Source organism: Equus asinus, chromosome 14 (assembly GCF_041296235.1).
Source record: "Equus asinus isolate D_3611 breed Donkey chromosome 14, EquAss-T2T_v2, whole genome shotgun sequence".
Lineage (NCBI taxonomy): Eukaryota > Metazoa > Chordata > Mammalia > Perissodactyla > Equidae > Equus > Equus asinus.
Genome location: NC_091803.1, coordinates 8955257 through 8968916, shown reverse-complemented (window position 1 = coordinate 8968916; position 13660 = coordinate 8955257). Strand labels below are relative to the sequence as shown.

General features: G+C 45.8%; 1 protein-coding gene across 50 annotated transcripts in view; it reads left to right on the top strand.

The window, feature by feature from the left end:
• The window catches only part of LOC106845821 (olfactory receptor 2AE1-like), a 205700-nt gene that overhangs the window by 66260 nt on the left and 125780 nt on the right, over positions 1–13660 (top strand). For 28 of the 50 annotated variants that reach the window (XR_011494078.1, XR_011494079.1, XM_070484245.1 and 25 more), the window contains one exon: positions 12093–12362. The exons of 3 other annotated variants lie outside the window; for them this stretch is intronic. The gene's annotated coding sequence lies outside the window, so the exon portion shown is untranslated. Of the gene's footprint in view, positions 1–2777; positions 2872–7175; positions 7380–12089; positions 12363–13660 lie in introns of all 50 variants that reach the window. 19 more of the 50 variants (XM_070484246.1, XM_070484247.1, XM_070484227.1 and 16 more) reach the window with 6 other exon arrangements.

The window sequence follows — 13660 nt, the reverse complement described above, 5'->3', positions numbered from 1 at the left end:
GATTCCTCCATTGGCTATTTTGGGAAATGACGCACTTGGACAAATGGTCTACCTAAATGAATGGTTCAGGTCTGAGCAGCATGAGACACTGGCAGATAGGAATGCCTCCCTTAGCAGCAGGAAATTCAGCACTTACCATGTCCCATGCGGCATGCTCTCCCAGAATACTTTTAATATGATATCCCAGTGTATTTAACATTTTAAAATTACTCCATTTGGTTAAAATCAATCAGATTTTTTTGAGGATCTTGGTCTTTCTCCAGCCCAGTTTAAACCATAATTTCCTGAAGACTAGGATTATCTCGCCATGTTCTTTTTCACGTCCCCGTCGTTTCTAGTCAAGCCTCAAAACGTGAAGTCTGCACTGTGGGTTCATAGCACCTCAGAGATCATCTCGATTCTCCCCATCCCACAGTGGGAAAGTGACCTCAGTCAACGTGGAGTAGAGTGTTTAGTATCAGCCTTAAAATAAGTGTTTTCTTTTTTATTGTCTTTTCTTCCTGTCTGCTTTTCAGAGTAGAAGCAACAGTAATTTAAACTTTTCTACTATGTGACCTACACTCCACAGGTACCTTATAATAGCTGAGCCAGGGCTTAACAAAGGAATTGGGTGTGTGTGGTATTTGTGTGAGCATGTGCTTGTGTGTGTGTGTGTGTGTGTCACAATCTGATTGCCGATGTGGGATGGGAGATGGGAAAGAATGTTTAGGCACTTGTGTATTTATATCAAAGAGATGGAAGGACCCACAAAAAAGAATTCATTTTTTGTGATGTTAATGTTATATTTTGGGGGGAGGTTTTGGGGGAGGAAGATTTGCTTCTAAGGGGTGGACTCATATCTCTGTGTGGGGAGGCTCAGTTATAACGACAACTGAAGTCTCTCCTGGCGTTGGGATATTTCATTCTCGTAGGGAGAAATGCAATGCTCATCCCTCCTCCCTCACACCCCCCACCACTTCCTTGGTGTCCTTCCAAGGTAGGGCCCTTGGTGCTGGCTGCTCATTCCTCCCCCAGGGGTGGCTTTCCAAGGCCAAGAGGGCCAGAGAGGGCTGCTGCCAGAGATGCTTCTGTTCTGGCTCCTTCTCACTCCCCTTCCTGTCTGCTGGGGCTTTTGGTGGCAGCACCTAGTCCTGACGGGGTGAGAGTACCACCCTGGAGCGGATGGTGTGTGCACCAGCAAGCATCCAGTCAATTCATGAGTTATCCTCTGCGTGAGCTGGGCTGTGATGTGCCGTTATCTTCCTGCTCCCATTTTACACTTCACACACCAGCTTTCTCTCCAGACAGTTGTTTGATCACTAACTACTTCGAATATCATGACCATAGGCTCATTTATTTTTTCTGTTTTAAAGGATGGTGCTGGTGTGCACAGGGAGCAGCCACGTCAATTTACACATTTGCCAAGGTATCCGATTGTGAGCTGCCTATCAAGGTGCTGACTTTAATAAAAGCTTATTACCATGAGCATTATTTAGCATTTATGTGGCTCCTCACAATTGTTTACCCATTATTTCTCAGCGCTCCCCTGTCCAGGTGATCAGTGTTAGCAACCCGCATTGTAGAGGCAATAAATCCGGGGTCCTGGAGAGGTTTTAGTAATATCCCCAAAAGGACACAAAGTGAATAACCACAGAACAGTGACTTTCCTGGAACCCCTTGAAACTGGCCTGGACCCCTCTCCCTCTAGCATACTTGGCGAGTTCACTCATTCCATCATCTGGTTTGCAGACCTGCACAGGGTGGGCTCTTCTCACAGATTGCAGCTCCGATACCCTGAGGCCTTCCCTGGCAACCTTATCTACAACAGCATCCCTTCCCCAAGGCTCTATCACATTCCTGTGTTTATGGACTCCACAGAGCTTAGTGCCACCTGAAGTTCTCGTTTATGTGAAGTTGTGTGTCTTTGTGTTTGTTGTCTGTCTGCACCATTCAGGAAGGTCATCCCTATGCAAATAGCAGTCTTGCCTGGGTTGTTCATGCTGTGTCCATCCTCTTTGTTGAAAGCACCTGTCATTACAGTAGGCACTCAGTAATGCTTGTTGAGAGAATGACAAAGACAGACCCTGTAAATACTGTTACTCACACGTCATTTTCTTTGCCTTTTCATCTCTTTCTGGATTTTCTGGCCATAGTCACACATACAGTCAGTTCTTCTCAATTACGCTGGAGCTAATGATCCAGGCTGTGGATGGCCCAGGTCCTTGGCTTCCTTCCCTCTCTGGCTTCCTCTCCTCTGGAGATTCCTCCAGATCTTTCGGTCTTTTCTGGCCTTAGTTGAGAGGGGTCGAGAGGAGAGTAGGGCAATGAAAGTCCTATTAGACAATCTTGCAAGTTCTAATAGCTTTTGACAGGTACAAAGTTGAAATTATTGATCTGAAGATTTATTTTTTACCTTATTTGTGGATTTAAAAAAATGCATCTGTTTTATATATGCAGTACAGTGAAAAGTGCTTTGAAGAAGTTAAAAGCACTGGATAAATGTAAGAGAGAATTATGTATGCATGTAGTCCCATTAACCTTGGTAATTGAGACTTGGTTGTAGATTTAAAATATAATTAGTTTTGATAGAACAGTAGCTCACACTTTTCTAATGGGTAGAGCCAGACGAGGCTTAGAAAACGTACCTTTGGTAGATTTTATTTTTGAGCCATCAAATCAAGACAAAGCTTACAATCCCTTCAGAGGCTAAAAGGGTGGCAGTAGTGGTGATTTCTCATCAACAAGTAAGAATAGGCAAATGGTCTTAAATGATTGAGTTTTCTTGCTTCAAATTTCAGGACAATGAGAATACAGTTTCCTCCGAAAAAATCTTAGGCTGATCTTGGAAGAAAGGCCCCTGGATCATCTAAAAATAAAGTTTTCTATTTAAAGGTTGGTTTTAATGTTCATTATAGCCCTATGTGCTACCAGAAAATGGTTTGCCTTTTTGTTTTAAACATAAGGAATCAATATAACGCCTTATACCTGATAACCTGTGCTGTTGTATTTGGTCCTCCCTACAACTCTGTCCATAGATATTATTGTTGCCACTTTATAGATGAAAAAATGGAAGCAAAACCATTAAGTGCCTTCCCCAAGGTCATAAAAGAAGTCACCAAGAAGGTGGTGTGGCTCAAGTCTCCTGACTCCAGTTTACTATTCCCCACAATAATGTTGGAAAACCACATTGGAAGGGGAAGACTCATTCCAAGTACTGCTGTCACACCAGCAAGCTTCAAAGGTCAGGCAGATATTTTACTTTACGGTTAAATTGGCCACGTTTGCTCAGTGTGTACTATATCACAGGCCCTGTGCTTTGCCCTGGGAGGATTCAGAGAAAGTAAAAGACGGATTAGACTTTCCTGGCTCTTACAAGCTGGTGGGAATGGGAGACACATACATACAAACGTGGAAGGGCAAGGGGGACAGTGCACTAAGAGAGATACACAGCTCTGTGGGAGCAGGGGAGGAGCAGTCTCTGAACACGTTCCAGGAAAGGGGTCACCTTCCATGCCAAGATGAACTTTGCATGAATAAAGATTTAAGTGAGGACAGATTGAGAAGAGTGAAGAGGGGAATGGGGTATCGACCAAATTTCATCCACCTGCAATTTTACCTACTCAAATTTTATCTACCACGGCAAGAAGTTAGTGTCTAATATTTTAAAATTACTTTTAAATACAAGTATTTGCGTATTAGTTATATAAATAGAGGTAAACACCAGAACAACTATGATAGAAACGGCTCAAGTGGTTTCCATGGGGAATGGAACTGGGGGGATAGGAAGGATTGGGGTTGTGAGGTGGGGGAGGGCCTGCCGTGGTTCTTTATAAAGCCTTCAGTACTATTTGGTTTTAAAGGCACAGGTACGGATTCCTTAGGTAAATATTAATTTTTAAGTGAGCCTTAAAGAATGAGTAAGGTTTCTCCAAGGAGAGGGAGGAGGGTGGGTATTTATAGCAGAAGACCCAACATTAACAGAGAGAGGCGGCAGGAGAGCAGAGGGAAGAGCAGGTAACCCATTAGGATGACTGTGGAACACACCTCCCTGCATGGGGACACATGAGCTGGTGCTTGATTGCACAAGGCCTTGGATAGAAGGGCGCGCACAGACACACAAACACACACACACACACACTCATGTGGTTGTCAGCAGGAAAGCAATAAAGGGTATTGGGCAAAGGGGTGATATGCTCAGAACTGAGCTTTACGTACAGCAGTGGTTCTCACCTTGGAGATTACCTTGCTTGTTAAAATTGCTGGGCCCCACATCAAAGTTTCTTCTTGAGTAGGTCCAGAGTGAGGCCCGAGAATCTGCATTTCTAATAAGTTCCCAGGCAATGCTAATGCTGCTGGTCTGGGAACCACAATTTGAGAAGCAATAATAGAGTAATCTGGCAACAAGGAGAAGTCGAGACTAGAGTAGTGGGAGAATGAAGGTCAAGGGACTGTTCCACTAGGACAGAGCAGAAGGAAGGGGGCCCTGATGGGGAGTGACGGTGAGACAGTCCAGAACAGCAATCAAGAGAACAGACTGACTGCTTCAAAGGATAGAGGACCATTGGGCCATGTTCTGGGTCACACCAAATCACAAATCACTGTGAAATCTCCAGTGCTTGGGCCAAGTATGCCAAGAAGCACCTGAAATTCATTTTTAAAGCAACAATCCTGTCTAGAAATTAAGCTGTCAGTTTTACCTTACTTTCCCTTTCTTCCCCATCTCTAACCTCATTCTAGTGCAATTTAGGTTACAACAGCATCTTCCAGGGAGAGCATTCATATCTGCACGTGGTCAGAAAGTGTATCTGTCTGTATATATAAAATCGTATTAAAGCTGGTTTCCTTATTATTCCATTTTAGAACATCCCTGTAGCTAAATGGTGTTCAAAGTAAACATGGAGAACAGAAAGCATCCATCTCTACCTAGTGGGGCAAAAAATGACTGAATTCCCATACCATATAAATACCCCATGAAAACACAGAGGAATCCTTGATCCACCCAACATTCACTGAGTATCTGCCTCGTGGCAAGCACTGCGGATGTGCTTGGATACAAAGATAAATAAAACGTGGGCTCCACTCCCAGCAGTTCAACATCTAGCAGTCTTTGTCCCATGCTCTTAAATCTTGCTAAGGATTGGGTTTTGTTTGTAATAGAAATTCTAAAGCAGGGACAGAAGAAGTTATCTTTTCTAAATTGCCCACCTCTGTTGTCTAATTATTCCACTGAGGAAAACACTTGGTCCTGGGTTACTTCGCTGAGCTCAGATATGTTTTGCTGACACACAGAGTCTGGGCAGCATCCAGCCCCCCGTTTACTCCCTGGTCTTTAAGTCTAGTAAGTATTTTATCATTTACACCTTTCGATGTCCAAAGAGAGTGCCGCTCGGGGTTTAACACATGTAATTTCCTTTACTACCTCCCCAAATAACGGGGTCATTTCAGGACCAGGACAGTTTGGCACTGGGACGTGTTTCCCAGAAGTACTAATAGCTCGAGAGAGGAGCAAGTGTCTTCACAGCTGCAGGTCTGGGTGCCGAACTTTCTACTGTCGGTGAGAATCATGTCCCAGTGAAAATGTAGAAGTGAACCAACCCTGAAAGGGATAAGGTGACAGGGAGTGGTGTTTACTTGAGTCAGAGAGTAACTGAAAATGACTTCTGCAGCTGGAATCAAACAAAGGGTTGAAGGTCAACTTCCTCTTTGATTTTGGCTAGTCAGCAGTTCAAGCAGCCTTTTCAAATGTTTCGTGTCTGCTGACTTGTCCAACTCTATAAAAGATCCCACATCTTGCACCGACCTGCACCTCTTGGGCACTGGAGCGAAACAAAAGGAAAAATGTTCCGTCTTATTAGAATTAATGAAGTCATGCCACTCACATCTGTCCACGTTACTCCACTTTGGTCACCACCATTGTGGTCCATGCTGACATCATTTCTCTCGTAGATTACTGCAGTGGCCTTCTCACTGGTCTCTCACATCCTGTTTACCCCATCCAAAGCATTCTTCACATTAAATCACTGTAATTCATTAATTCACAGTATTAATTCACAGTAATCTTTTGGAAACTCAAATAATACAACTAAACTCTGAATACCCTACACATATAAAGAAATCCTAACTTAAAAATTTCCCCTGGCTCCCCATTGCTCCAAAGACTTAACTAGTTGATTTGGCCCAGAGAACTCTGCTTAATCTGTGCCTCCCACGCTTTTCCCTCTTCTTGCTGCATCACGTTCCTCCCTCCTCACTCTCTCTGCTCTCATCACCCAGATTCCTCTGCCTGGAACACTTCTCCCTCCCTGCTTTGCCAAGTTGTCTCCTACTCACCTTTTACCTCTTAAGCCTTATCAGCTCCTGAGGGGTGGGTGAGGAAGACCCTCTTCTCCTTGGTTAGGCCAAATCCCCATGTTTTGAACTCCCTTGGCACCGACAACCAGCTCATGAACCCTTCATAGAATGTAACATGGGACATTTACACAATCTTGTATGATTAATTTCTGCCTGATCTCCCCTCTAGACTGTAAGATCCATGAAGGCAGAGACTCTACCTTTTTGCTTACCATTGTATTCCAGAGCCTGGCATAGTGTCTGGCACATGTTAGGTACTAAATAAATTCATTCTGAAGGAAGGAAGAATGAATGAGTGGTAAATTGATACTTCTACAATAATAAAGAGGAGGCCTAGCATTTTAAATGAGTGATAATAATGGGTAGCACATATTAAACTTCTAGTGTTAGGTAAACACTGTTCAAAACTCTTTACTCATTCATTCCAGTTCCGAGGACCAACCCTATCAGTACACGTCAGTATCTGCACATAATAGATGAGATCTGAGACTCAGGCTACTTGTGCAAGGCCAGGCAGCCAGTGTAAGGTGAAGCCTTAACAGTTGTCAATGTTGTTACTCTATGTATTACTATTCTCACCTTGGTGGAGTTCCTAAGAGTGCCATCGTCAAAGGGGGTGGTGTTGGGCAGGCACAGCCCTGCCCCCAGGCCTCTGAGCGCCTGCTAAGGCTGGGCCTGGAGTGAGAGTTTGGGGGCCCAGGGGCTGTGAGGGCCTGCCCACCGTAATGGAAATGGCAGATGGAGGAAAGGATCCTTCAGGCTGGGCAGTGGGGAAGGTCACTCAGGCATCCAGAAACCTTCCTCAGAACCTGTCTTTGAATTAAATCTCAACTCATATCTTCCAGAAGCCTGAGGTGAGATGTCTGGCCGTGTTGCTAGTGCCGTCGCCCTCAAGAAGCCAAACAGGCTCTCAGTCTCTCAGGCCCTGCCCCCGGACGTGGCCCCGCCCCAGAGCATGCTGGGCAGGACCTCCCCATAGATCCCTCCCATTGCCAATGTATTCCTCCAGAGGATTCTGAGCTCTGCTTGGTGTTTCCAGCTGTGATGAGGTAAATGTAGTCTTGGTCCTCTGGAAAAGTAGATAATTAAGGCAGATAGTCCACACATGTGAAAGTGTTGTGACTTGGAAAGGGCGGGCAGATCCCAGGTTGGGAGGATTAAGGAAAGCATTGAGGGAAACCTTTCAGTATGGTGGGAAGGAAGGAGGAAAGAAGAGATGGAGGATCTCGTTTTGGTTTTGGTTTTGTTTTGTGTTGAAGTGTTTATGAAGAAAAGTTCCCATCTGATGACTTCTCTGTTTCCCTCTGGTGGTCCAGCACATATGATCAATGAGCGAGGAGTGTGGACAAGGTGTAGGAAAGTGGAATTGTTTTGAGAACTTAGGCAAGCGAGTTGACTGAGAAAACAATCACAGAAGCTCCCCCGAGACAGGGCCTCTGTTTGTTGCCTCCACTGGGTGTCCCAAGTGCTTGGAAGAGCATCTGGCACATGGTAACACAGGAGGAATGACTGGATTCGGAGGCAGTGGTGGAGCTGAGCAACAGATGTAGAACAGAAGTTTATGGGGCACAAACACACTTGTGTGATTTTATCCAAGAGGAAGCAGGCCCTTATTTGACGGCAGTTCTAAAACAGGCAGAGTTGGATTTTGCTAGACAGGACGAATGAAAGAAGGGGGTAGGCTGTTTAGAGCAGAGCAGTATATTTAGGTTTAGGATTAGGTGATGCCCCATGAAGTTTTCCTTGGAGAGGGAGGAAATGAAGACAAAGGTTGTCAGGTGAGCAGGGGAAAGTATAGAGTGGCTTGTAGTTCCTGAATAGGTTGAGGCATTAGCATGCTGAGGGCATAAGCTGAGAGGATAAAGGGAGGAATGTCAGACTGTATTTTTTCAGAACACACAAGTGTTGCTGGTGATAAGTTCTAGGATATGGCCATAACTGAACTGGAATGAAGGTAAGGGACTCTAAGATGAGAAGGAGCAGACAGTGAGAGATCAGATCATTGGATGGTCTATCTGCATGGATGTTGGGGCCTCTGATTGATTCCTTCCACTTTGAGTTCCTTTCCTGTCCACAGAATTGGCATTTCCTCTAACTCTAACCTTCAGTCCATGGCATGACTCTGGACCAGAAGGCAGAAATGGGGTGGTGAGAGAGAGGGCTGAAGTAGACATCCGTTTTGTTTTTGTTTTTATTTTGACACTCAGCATTCACTCACCTTCCAAAAATAGTCCTTCTTTTGCCCTCTGGGGATCTAACCCCGTTGTCAGTTTCAGTCCATGTCAAGTGGAGTTGTTTATCACTAACACTCTTACTTTAAAGGAGGGCATTGAAGTCAGGCTTGGCCAAAAAGATTGGTCCATGCTTTTGGCAACAGTGATTGGTCAGGGATGGGCATGTGACCCAACAGGAAACAATAAGGCACAGTGGGACTTTTGAAGGGACTAGTGGGAGAAACAACCCATTTTTAGCTGCGCTTTTAGTTTGGAAGATGTAGCTACGAACTTGCCAGACAGACTTACAAGGTAGCCAGTCCAGAATCTAGAGCAGAGAAATGGATAGAAACTGAAACTTGATGACATCAGCTGAGCCCCAATATGAATCCTCCTGCGTGAGGGCAGTCTTACTCCCAGAGCTTTTTCAGGTGCCTGAGTCAACGGATCCTGTTTTTAAAGTCAGTTGAATTGTACTTGCCATCATTTACATCCAAAGAATCCCTCACAGCGTAAGGGGGCTCTCCATCCCTGGCTCCCTCTTCTGTGCTAGCACTCTGAATATATATTACCTTCTCTGTCCTTCAGGTCGTGCCCTTCTATAAAAGAGGGTAAAGAAACCTACTTCAAAGCATTGTAAAGTTTAAATGGGATAATATACATAAAAAGCATAAATTTGTTTCACAACATTGAAGTACAATAAGCAGTACTTAATTTTTCTAAATTAAATCTGGCTCAAAGACCCCATTTTCAAGGGTAGGAAGATATACAATAGTAGTCATTAATGGGAACTTTTTGCCTATTTAGTTAAGTATTCACCATGAAATATGTAGGTAAGAGCCTGTGATCTTGAGTCCATCTTGGTTGCCCCTGGGATTTTCATTGCCCAAGCCCTTCAGGCCCATTGAAAGGCCAGTGGCTGCACAGCCTCTGTGCTAAGTGTGAGCAATGCCGTGTCTTGCGACAGCTCTCAAGATGATGGGGCTTGATGATTAGTCATCTCAGCATCATCACTTCATCCCTTAAAACATTGTGCTGTCTCCTAGAGGACTTCCACACAGAACCCGTCCACCTAAGGGACTCGTCTCTACATCCTGATTCTCAGGGTCTTGGAGCCACTGCTACCTTTAGGCAACTCTCCTTCTCTCACCCCAGCACTTGTGTCAACCCCTATCTCCTCTCTCCTTGGAGCAGCCAGCTAAAGTCTCCTCCCACATGAGGGTCTGGACAGGACTGTACAACAGGTATCTCACAACTTCTGTTTGGGTTCGGCAAACATGAAAGCCATTAATAACTCCTGAACCCAGAAGCCCAGAACTTCCTGTAAGACAAATGAGGAAAGGTAACTTTTATTCCTTCTGGAGTCCCCTCAGGTGGAGGGTAGAAACAGCATTATCCTGCTTCAAATGAAGCTTGCCTCAAGCTGGGCAAGAATCCCTGCAAAGGAAAATTACCTACTCTTGTCAGCCCAACCTCCTCCCACAGTGAAGCATTGCTAAACTTGCATAATACTCAGTTCCTTCTCTACCTCCTGGCCCCCATAGAAGGAAGGAACAGACCCCGAGTCTCCTGGGAGAGATAGGGAGGCAGCCTCCACAAATCTCTGAGCTTCCACTTGGCCTCCCTAAGGAATACCAAACGTGTCCTTGTGACCCCAGGAAAATAGCCTAAATTAGGCTCTGATCCAGGGCCAATGGAAGTTCCAGAGGAAAGGCCTCAAGAGGAGCCCCGGGGCCAGCCCCGTGGCCAAGTGGTTAAGTTCGCACGCTCCGCATTGGCTGCCCAGGGTTTCACTGGTTCGGATCCTGGGTGTGGACGTGGCACTGCTCCTCAGGCCACATTGAGGCGGCGTCCCACATGCCACAACTAGAGGGACCCACAACTGAAATATACAACTATGTACTGAGGGGATTTGGGGAGAAAAAAGAGAAAAAAAGAAGAAGAAGATTGGCAACAGTTGTTAGCTCAGGTGCCAATCTTTAAAAAAAAAAAAAAAGAGAGAAGAGCCCCTTCTCATAGCCTGGGCCCCTTCATTGTGGCTGCAGATTACGGCACAGTTCTGAGTGTTAATCCATGTGAAGGCTGCCTCAAGAAAGCTGATTCCCTTAGGCAGCACCTGGTACCAGAGAAATTCACAGTGCCTGAAGCTGAGATCTGGGGTTCCCATACCCAAGCCACATCAAGGTACCAGTCAATTCATGCATTTTATTCGCCCTGACATTAGGTTTGGAGTGTGGGCTTGAGGGTATAAAAATTCAGGTAACCCATTCCCATCACATTCTATGTCACTGAAAATTCTTCGGGTGCCACAGAGTACCATGTAAATGAGACCCCCACCCCCACCCCCATGCCCCCCAAGCTGCACAGCACTGATCTCTGGGTATAAGCAGCAAGCCCATGAAATCTGTTTCTGGAGAAATTCCTCCTCATCTCTCCAGTCACTGTTCAGCTAATACGTTTTCCTTCTTTTGGTAAGAGTCCTGCTTTCCCATAGGAACTGGAATCTGGGAAAAAGGAAAACAGTACTAGAAGCAGAACAAGAGTGTGGGATCACTCCTGGGTGGTACTGTCACCTCATTTGGACAGTTGACTGCCTAGATGTGCTGAGTGTGCAAATTCTGTCTCGTTGCCTCATCCAGTGTTTCTCTGAATAGAAGCAAATATCTGGGCACCAGGTATGACTTGTTTTGTGACCCCAGCCAGTAAGTCAGCCCTTTTGAGCCACCACCTCTCCCTTGGTTAGAAGCTCTTTGGCAATGGGTTCATGGAAAACATCCCAGAATGGGAGCTACATGCTGAATTCCCTAGTACTGGCTTTGCCATCGATTGTGTGATTCATTCTCTGATGTTCAAGCTGTGAGAAGCAAATTTGAAATGATGGATGTGCTATATTAACTATATCAATAAGAGCAGAAGTTAAACCTTGCAAGCTGTAGGGTTTGCTTCCTCTATAAGCCTGGCTATCTCTATGGGAACTGAAGGTTGCTTCTTTAGGCCTATAGTCGGGGAGCTAGAGCAGAGTGGAGATACGGTGGCGGAGCGAGGATGAGCCTTCTTGCACCTAATTTTTCCTCCCCTCTAAGTCTGAATACTGGCAGTGGTGAGGCAGGTGGTTCTAAGGGCTCCTTTCACTTTACCGTTCATGATGACCCCACACCGCCTTTACCTCCATGCCACCTTTCCCTCCTTCTTTGGATGCTTCAATCTCTTTGATGTTTTTCTTACCAGACGTTACTCCGCTTAGCCATTAAACAGCTTTAACTTTGATGACGTGGATATGGATGAGCACAAGGATCCACTTGGTCCCTTTGGTCACTTTTGCTTCAGTGAACTCAGTGGGATGTCCAAGAAGAAACCCTTGTGTTAGGAAGAGTTCTAAGAAGGTTCCAAAGATCCCTTCTTTTGCTAGTCACACCCTTGTATAAACTGCTCCCCTTGAGTGTAAGCTGGACCTCGTGATTTGCTTCTGACTAATAGAATAAGGGAAAGGTGATGGGATATCATTTCCCTCATTAGTTTCCAAGATTGTGACTTCTGTCTTGCTAGCAGACTCTCTCCTGGCTTTGATGAAGCAAGCTGCCATGTTGGAGAGGCCTACATGACAAGGAACTGAAGGTTGCCTCCGGCCAACTCCAGCCAACAGCCATCCAGGTATTGAGGCTCTCAGTCCAACAGGCCTTGAGGAACTGCATCCAGCCAGCAACTATAGAAGTGAGCAAAGAAGTGTGTATTTCCCCAGTCAAGCCTTCAGCTGAGACCCCAGCCCCAGCTGCCACCTTAATTGCAGCCTTGTGAGAGACCTTGGAGCAGAGAACCCAGGTAGGCCTTGCCTAGATTCCTCACCAACAGAAACTATGAATTAATAAATACTTGTTTTTTTAAGCCACTAACTTTTGGGGTATTTGTTATATAGTAACTAACACACCCCTAAATTACTGTAACCTTGGTGTAAGATGTAGCATGGATGGGAAGGCAGGCACCAAATGAGAGGACAACCTCCTTGACAACATTCCTGGAGATACTGTCTTTAATCTCGAAGACTATCCCAAGTTCTCTTAGCTGCAGTGGTATCATTGTGCTCCCCCCAGCCCTGATTAGTCTCCAGGAGGTGAGGCCTAGGTAAGGTAGTGCTGGGTGGAGTGGATGGCCAGGATGTGGGGTGTTAATCTGTCTGGAAGGGACATTTTGAGCTCAAAGTGACCCTCAGGGACCATGAGGAGTGATGATGAGGTCATTCTTCCTTTCCTCATCTTTTCCTTGCTTTTTCACTCACTCCACCATTCCTTTTCCCCTACTTGTTGTCTCCTTTTGCCCCAAGTTCTGGGTGGCTGCCCGACGACCATTCCTACAAATGATAGCCAGGTGATCTCTTGGTCTTGCAATAATTCTACCAAGCTGGGCATCCTGAGGAAGTTTCCCTCGGGAGCGGCTCTTCCCATTCCTTGAGGTGTCCTCACATGCAGGGAGACCTCATTGTTGAGCTCAGAATGTGCCTTCCAGACAGATTACCACCCCACATATAACAGATTCTTCGGCGGGACCCACCCAGTTCCTGGACCCTGCCCTGGCCACTCTAGTGTCCACAATCGCAAAACCCGTCCATACACACACCTGAACTGACTGCTCACCTGTGAGATACTCAGGAATCAGCAACTTTTTCTAAATGAAGGTAAGTTACCGTTTTCAGGAAAAGATTCATATCTCTGGTCCTTTTCAGAGCTGCAAGGTCTCTCCTCCCGTCTGCTCCAGGAAGGGTAGAGGAAGGGCAAGGGTGAACTGCCCCCCATTTTCGTTAGGGTCAGCTGAGGCGTGGGGACGCGGCCCACCACCCAGACCTCCTGAGGGAGAGAAAGGCTCTTAGGAGCAGGTGACATTCATTTCTCACCAAGAGATCCAAGAGCAACATTTCCCCCTGCCACTCACCTCAGGGCCTAAACACCCCCACACTTCCAATTCCAAAACTTTCTGAGGCAACAAGGGGAAATTCTGGCTGTATCCTTCTAGAGGAACGCATCCCACCCTGCAGCTGTGTATAGTTCAGGATAGTGAGGGAGCAGATGGAAAGACAAGTTGAGCCAAATTCTGAACTTGAAGGGTTTTTCTCATTTTGAAAAGGC